Raw genomic sequence first — 9,150 nt, 5'->3', positions numbered from 1 at the left:
GCATTTTCAGAACACGTTGATTACACTATGCAAAACAATTGTTTTCCTTGGTAGTAAGCGTTATTTCGTAATTGCTTATGCCTAAAAAGTATGGAAAATGGGCATTATTCCACACAAACTTTGCTTTTGTGACCAGGACAGTGATATTTTGAAGTTTACATATTTTCAATGAGGAAACGGGCGATTTTGTGTCTTTTCGTTTACATAAAGTCAGAAAAAGCAATGTATGAATACAAATTAAAATGTATTTATACTAAAGTAAAACAAAAATAACCAAAACAAGATTTAGAAATGAGTAGTTTATCGAGATTTGCGATTATACTGTAGATCAATTTCAGGAATCAGCCCCAAAATGTAATCTCCCATCATGTTCTCGTTATACTGTCCATGGCAGCGGCGTTCAAAGTCCAATATATCCTGGTGGAAGCGCTTGCCTTGCTCCACTAAGTACGCCCCTATGTTCTCCGTGAATGTATGAAGATGAGCATCAATGATACGGACTATGAGGGACATCTTGCAGCTCATTTTGCCGTCGTTCTTCAGAGCCAACCAGCTCCACATAGTTTTTGGCCTTGTGATTGCCCTAGGAAGCGCGAACCACTGCGTCAAAGCTGTTCCAAGCCGCTTTCTCCTTACCAGTGAGCTTCTTGTGGAATTCACAGCACTCTGTGGTCTTCTTTATATGTGGTCTGACGAAGACACAGGTACAACAGGCAAAATTAACCCCTGCCCAGATTAAACCCGGGTATAGTTTGGCCCAGGCCAGAGTATACTCCAGGGGATAAAGTGTCCTAGGTTAAACTCTGCCCGGGGGTGTAAAATAGCCTGGGCCAGACCCTACCCCTTTAGGCCAGAATATGCCCCACTTGTACACTTGTATATTAAATTAATATTTACTTTTCAGTTTTCAACCATGGAAGAATGCCAAGTCTCAGTTCATTTCTACCGAGGGATCCAAAATTGATATTCGTAACCGCGCCTTTTCTTCTGCTGTTATTTTTTCGGGGTGGGTGGGTGTTTTATGTGCTTTGGTTTATTTATTTGTTTTTTAAATTTTGAGGCGGGGAGGGGGGCATTTTGACTAATATTCGGATGATTGTTTAATGTAAGTGCAAATTAGTAAAACAAAAGCCTCTTCAACTAAAATCTTTAGAAAAATATGAGACTTTAGCAATAGTATGTTGTTACTTCTTGGGTGTTACGGTCTGAAGATATACATGTTTTGCCACTAACTAGATACAACCGTCAGAAGTTATAAATGTTTTGCCACTAACTAGATACGACCGTCAGAAGTTATAAATGTTTTGCCACTAACTGAAGATATACATATTTTGTAGCTGATGTTGTACTTCTGCAAATAAATACACGCTTCTGTTTATGTGAAATGTCTAATTCATTCTTTTAGCTATGCAGGATAATAAAAGCTTGATCTTTTTCAAATTAATTGATAATAGTATACAAGTGGCGTATGTAAATCCACCGATGACACTTTGCATGCATTGTGGGTATGTTAATTAAGTGAAGACATTAAATATACAAAATGTGGACATGCAGATTGGCAAAGATATTATGTAGGTGATGTGGGACTGTAAATTAAGAGAAGATATTGTGTAGTCGATGTAGGTATGTAAAATAGGCGAGGACATTATGTAGGTAATGTAGGTATTTTCTATAAATGAGGACACTATGTAAGCGATGTATGTTTGTAAAACAAGTAAGGATATCACGTAGTCGATAATCCTTACGAGCAGCTAGTATCAACCCTTAAACTCGGGGAAGTAACCGGTTAGGGGCTAAAACACTGGGGAGGGTATCAAAACATGTAGGCCCAGGAATACGTAATTTTATTGCAGTTTTCTGTATATTATTGCTGGTAATTTCTTATCGTTCTGGTCTTTACCTGTAGCAGGAAAACATGAACAACAATCATCACCGCCTTTTCTGAGTTTATTGAGGTATGTTTTAGCTTCAGCTTAAAAAAAATAAGAATACCATTGTGATTAAAAAACTAGAACATATTGTTGGGAGTGTTGGAAATATAACAGTTAATCAATACAATTGGACTGGAAGAATGTGAGGTATATATGTATTAGGACAGACCTTTTAAGTAATACGATTGAAATTTATTATAAATTGTATTAAAAGTAATTTTTCATTAATTTATATTGAAAATAATTTTCCACTAAAATATATGGAGATAAAAATTTATGTAATATAACTTATGCTATTTTATAAAGATCGCACTTTACAAGCAGGTGTAGAAACTCATACAATAATACAAAACATTTCGCTCGTAACTAAATATCAACAAATTGTCAGCACAAAATATACAATACATTTCGCTCGTAACTAAATGTCAACATTTATCGCACAAAGTACATTTTGCTCGTAACTAAAATTCAACAATCGTCAGCACAAAATACATTTCGCTCGTATCTAAATGCCATCAATTTAGATTTGGAGGGAAGCTGCAGAACATACAAATTATTATTATATCAATATTGGATGCGTTGCGCAGATGGTTCACACGATCGCCATGGAAAAGTTCAAAGGGGGCATGTTCTCACTAACACTTAGCGAACGAAAAAACTATAAATAGCGAATCAGGCTTACGAAGAATTAATTCGTTGCTCCAGTCAGAAAAGCTATGTCTTTTCTTACAGCGATTCCGTACCTCATTCCCCAAGATGTGGTCGTATCTCACGGTTATTGGTGACACCCTTGTTAGAGAGTCTGAGTTCTCTCTCTCTCTCACTGAACAATGGGCAAAGACATGTCTAACTTATGAGTAATCCCTTCTCATAGCAAGAGATGAGAAGAAAGTTATGATGAAAATCATATCATAACATATTGTATCGTGATTCTTGATCGCTTCTTCCAGTTGTCCACAAAAAGCTCAAATTGTTGTGCATTGACACTACCACGACAGTATAACAGAGGATTACCACTGTATGTATGTATGTATGTATGTATGTATCGATAAATGGCTATGTATTGACACTACCACGATAGTGTACCACATGATTAACACTGTATCTGGACATGAAGAGTATATATATATATATATATATATATATATATATATATATATATATATATATATATATATATATATATATATATATATATAATCTTACATTGTATGTATATACCTTGCCAGACTACGAGTACGGCTGAAACATGTCACTAAACTTGTTACGCCGTTAATGTGTAATATACAACAATTGGGAAACAACGATTGATTAAAGAATTAAACTGGCAAGTCACTAACCCAAAATTATTACAATTTTAAGTTAATGTACATGGAATGGAGCGTGCGCTGCTGCACCTATCCTCCTTAAAGTGTATTTCTAAATTTTGGCCTGTACACACGTTTTTGGTGATGTGACGTTTAAGGAGCAAAAACTGCATATTTTAATTAATTCTAGATATTCGATTATTGTCGCTTCTAGTTGGTACAAATATTTAACAAATTAACTCGATTATTGTCCTTGCTATTAGGTAAACATATTTAATAATAATTTACTTTTTGTTAGCTTCTAAATCCTCACCAAAAATTGATTAAATCCAAAGTATTCACATATATGTTTTAATTGAACCTTTAAACATATGGCTACAAAAGGTAAGATTACTCACCCGTAACATTATCGATCACAATGATTTGAATACATGACCACTGGTATACAAAATTTTGTCATTGAGCTCTCGTTTACAGTTATAGTGGTTGTAAAAGCTATTAAACGTTTATGACTTAGTCAAATTTAGTGAATTTCTAGAAATTAACAATAAATAAGCTGTTTGTTCTAGTGACAGCTTAAGAAATATTTGATCTTTTAGCAACTGCCATAATGTAATCCGCGTATTACTGTCCGTCAGATACCCCTCCCCCCAGTATATGGGTTTTTGTCGTGTTCATTTGAAATCATAAAAGCTTGACTTGACAGTGGTGTAAAGACCAACGCATAGAAACAAACCTCAACCATTCTACTATAAACAAGCCACTATATTTAAAAGAGGTATTTTTTACGGCTGCAATATATTGAGGAAAGCATATCCTAAAAACTCGTGACATGACGAAAATTTGCAACCCTGACACCTATGACTAGAATGCATATTACAATACAAAAAACCCTTGGAGGTAATCTGACCAGTTGTTTAATCTAACGGATTTATGCGACTTTATTGATCTGCTGTGAACTTTATTATCATCTTTAGAATGAGAGTCCTATAATTTATGTGCATCTGATATTGGTAGGATTAATTATAGATTTTCGTTTGTTTTCTAAACGAAGATGGGTACGGACAGGTAAATTTAATACAATTTCAAGAAAGTGAGACATCGATCTTATATACAAATGTGTACCTTACAGTCGGTTGATTGATACTGATCAATGGTTGTCTATTTTGATACAAATGCTGATTTTAATAGCTATATATTGGTCCATAACTACGATATACGAGTGGTTGAAATGACATCACCAAGTAGATATAACCACGTCCTCTAATTATCACAAAAATACTTCTATTCGACAAATTCTCCAATATAAATAATTAATAAATATTCCCGGATCTATAGCTGAACTAACCTCATTGTAACAAAACAAATGTTATTTAAGCAGGCCCCACTTCTATATTACATTAATAGTTACGTTTCAGCTTTCAACCTTCGAAGACCAACTGTATGACCAGCTTTTGAGATTCTACACTGCAACACAACAAAAGTTCCTCCAGTGGATTTACGATCTACGTCCAGAGAAAGGTGTGAATGCCAAGTCTCAGTTCAGACAAACAACCAAGCCATATCGAGCAGAAGGAGGAATTCTTTACCATGGGGAAAAGGAAGTTTCACTAAAAGACGACTGCCAAATATTTTGAATGCCTATCATGACAACTTTCTGGTGGTCATTTTGGCAGAGATAAGACGTTAGCCAAAATATCTGACCGTTATTACTGGAAAGGAATGAAGAACGACGTTCATCAACATGTCAAAGCCTGTCAAAAATGTTTTGTCATAAATCCCAAAATCAGCAAGGAGGCTCCACCACTCAACAGTATACCAGTGTCTGGAAAAGTATGGAGCCTAGTCGGGATTGATATGATCGATCCCCTTCAGAAACATAAGACGGCAACAAATATATAGTTGCTGACACTGATCATTTCTCAAAGTGGACTGAAGCAACAGCTGTTCCAGATAAGAGTGCCAAGTCAGTAGCAATGTTTTTGTACTCCGTTATTTGCCGCCTTGGCTGTACGGAAATTCTGATTAGCGACCAGGGATGAGAGTTTGTGAACTCGATCATCGACAACCTGATGGAGCATTTTCAAACAAATCACCTCATTTCATCTGCCTACCACCCACAAACAAATGGCCAGCGGAAACGTGACAATCGAACACTCAAAGAATCTCTTAGTAAGCTTGTCAATAACCAAGGAAACAACTGGGACCAGTTCATCCCCAGTGTTCTGTTTGCGTATCACACATCCATGTATGCCACAACCAAGTGCACTTCATTTGTGGTCATATATGGACGGAAATCCAAGCTTCCTATAGATCTCAAACACTCAGAAGATGACAATGTGGGCCCCATGCTCCTTTCAGATGATGCCAAGCCTGATGTGCGGATACGTTGACAACCATTCATAAAAACCTCCGTTCAACAGTCAGTACCAACATCCACTCTCCCCAGGAACACTATAAGCGTGCCTTTGATCGCCGACACAACAGCAACAAAGACATCACTGCTGGTTCCGCCGGTTATATCAAGAATCAGCGCGTATTCATCGCATGGGTTCAAAGATGGAACCACGCTGGATTGGACCCTACACAGTTCTGAAATCATGCGTAAACACTACTAAGAAGTGTGGTAGTAATTTTGATTTTTGTGGAAGTCTAATATTTTTACTGATTAACGTTTTTCTGGTTGACGTAATACAAGTCTATGTGTTTTGAGTGTTAATATTTTAGTTCAGTTAGCTTTCTCACTTAACTTACCTGACAAAGCTGAATCCTCAATAAAATGTTGAACAATTAAGTAATTCTTGTGTATATCGCTCAATACTGTTGATATCATGGGGTTATAATTTGGCCTGAGGGGTATGAGTTGGCCTATGCCATAATATAGCCATGGGGTATAAATTGGCCCGTACCATACCATACCCGGGTATAATCTAGCCTAGGCCGCTTTAACCCCAGGTATAATCCGGACTGGGGTATAATATTGCGTGTTACACCGGCTTTGACTTTTGCCCAGACAGCTTAGGGAAGAAGTCTCGAAAGTACTTAAAGGCTTCCGGTGTAGCAGGTCAAATTAACCCCTGCCCAGATTAAACCCGGATATAGTTTGGCCCAGGCCAGAGTATACTCCGTGGGATAAAGTGTCATAGGTTAAACTATACCCTTAGGTGTAAAATAGCCTGGGCCAGACCATACCCCTTCAGGCCAGAACATGCCCCACTTGTATATTAAATTAATATTTACGTATCGTTCTAGTCTTGACTTGTAGCAGGAAAACGTGAACAACAATCATCAAATAAGAATACCAATGTGATTGAAAAACTAGAATATATTGATGAGAGTGTTGGAAATATAATAGATGATCAATACAATTGGACTGGAAGAATGTGAGGTATATATTGTATCATGATTCTCGATTCCTTCTTCAAGTTTTCCACAAAAAGCTCAAATTGTTGTGCATTGACACTACCACGATAGTGTACCACAAGATTAACTTGTATGTATATACCTTGACAGACTACGAATACGACTGAAGCATGTCATTTAACTTACCTGACAAAGCTGAATGCTCAATAAAATGTTGAAAAATTAAGTAATTCTTGAGTATATAGCTCAACACTATTGATATCATGGGGGTATAATTTGGCCTGAGGGGTATGAATTGGCCTAGACCATAATATACCCCAGGGGTATAAAATGGCCCAGGCCATAATATGCCCGGGTATAATCTAGCCTAGGTCGCTTTAAACCCAGGTATAATCCGGACTGGGGGTATACTCTTGCCTGTTACACCGGTTCCTTATCTAGAGCTCTGACCAATTGTTTCACAAGGCTTTGTTTGGTGTTCAGTGGTGACATCAGCACCTTTCATGGGTCCACCAGTGGCTCACACTTGACTTTGTTCCTCCCCACAGAGAATTCGGTCCGCTGTGGACAGTTCCGCCTGTGGTAGTGCGCCTTGGTGTCATTGTCATGCCAAAGGAAAAGATATCAGGGAAGCTTGGTAAAAACGAATTGGAGACCCATCAAGAATGGCACAATTTTGAAGTCTCCGATGATCTCCCAGCCGTACGCATCATACTTCAAGGCGTAGAGCGAATTCTTGATGTTGTTGTAATCCTCCTTGAGGTGCACTGAGTGAGCCAGGAGAAGAGATGGGTACTTGTTCCTATTATGGAGCAGCACGGCACTGAGGCTCTTGAATGAGCTGTCAATGAAGAAGCGCCACTCATTCTGGTTACAGACGATTCCAACTGCCTCGAACATACTGATAATATTGTGGCAGAAGCAGAGCCCATCTTGATGGGTGAAGAAGCTGGCAAAAGCTTTGTGACCCTTCCTCTGATCTGCGACTTGCACACTTTCATCCTACAAGTTCCACTGCCTGAGCCTAGACGTCAAAAGCTCGGTATTGGACTAGGTGAGACCAAGATCTCTGATCAAGTCGTTGTGGTCTTTTTGGTTGGGGTAGTATTAATTTCTCTTCTCTAGCTCCACCGCTGAAACTGTCACCTGGATCTACAACATATTCCTCGCTCTCTGACTTGCTGCTCTTTTCTAAAGACGACTGTTCTCTCTCCGGATGAATGGGTACGGGGAATTCAGGGCAGTGTGGCACCGGGGAGATGGACGATTGAAGGTCCGGATACGGGATAGCAGGTGATTCTTACCAGTCCGATCTTTGGAAGGGTCCACTATGAAAAAGTAGCAGTTGCTTGAGTGGTCAGTGGGTTCCCGCCAAATTCTTGGGATAGCGAACTTCATAGTTCTCTTTTCCCCTCTTAACATCCTACAAAATACATTTATTTCACCCATGACTAACGTGTAAGAGATTATCCTAAAAAATTTCATATGTGAGATATGTTTTCAATAACATTGAAAATTGTAAAACATTTCAAATTTAAAATCTTTTACAATTGTAAAATTTTAACAAACTTTATAACATAAAATTCCGAGCAACAATTGTCAGTCTTACCTTCCAGAGTTTCTTTGCAGTACTCTCATGTGAAATGAAGTGCCCAGGGTTTGTCTTGATCCTGGACAGGTATGCCGAAATATGCCTTGTAGGCTTCAAACATCTTAGCAGATGCCTCCACTGAGTACTTTTTCACACTTGTCTTGATAAACTGGCCGCAGACATAGCAAATTGTGTCTGCCGGATGCTTGAAGCCACCTAAAGTTACATCAGAAAAATGGAGCTATGTATCCACTTAGGCAGCTGGAACTAAACCGAACTGGTGGGATTAAGACCCTTGTATTTATACTACTATTTATATTACTGGAATGTTCTAGAAAGTTCTAGAAGTTACTCCAAGTTTACTCAGCACTGAATCTATCTGGAATGTTCTGGAAAATAGGTGAATTTCAAAATATCACTGTCCTTGTTACAAACCAAAATATGTGGGTATTAATAGCCATTTTCTATAATTTTGAGGCATAAACAATTAAGAAATAATACTAAGTACCCAAGAACAAAAACAATGTTACAAGGTGTTATTATTATTATTAAACAACGTTTCGTCAGATGACGTCATAATACTGGAATGTAAGCATGATGTTTTCCTCCTCATGTAGGTATTGTATACATGTATACATACATACATACATACATACATACATACATATATATATATATATATATATATATATATATATATATATATATATATATATATATATATATATATATATATAAACTGTACCTCGAAATGCCGGATAACTATGGCTAGAACTTCACCGCGAATTCATTCATTTGACAAAATTTTAGATTAGTGCTGATTTATAATGATATGTATAAAGTTCCAAGTTCATTAATGACAAGCAAATGACGGTAGTGTGTAGATTTTAATGAGCCGTGCGGATGGACGGACCAAGCAGTCAAAGGTAATACTAAGTGACAACTAAGCATTCGTGAA

Source organism: Sinohyriopsis cumingii, chromosome 6, assembly GCF_028554795.1.
Source record: "Sinohyriopsis cumingii isolate HCF-2022 chromosome 6, ASM2855479v2, whole genome shotgun sequence".
In the NCBI taxonomy this organism is placed as follows: domain Eukaryota; kingdom Metazoa; phylum Mollusca; class Bivalvia; order Unionida; family Unionidae; genus Sinohyriopsis; species Sinohyriopsis cumingii.
This window is presented reverse-complemented; position numbering follows the sequence as displayed.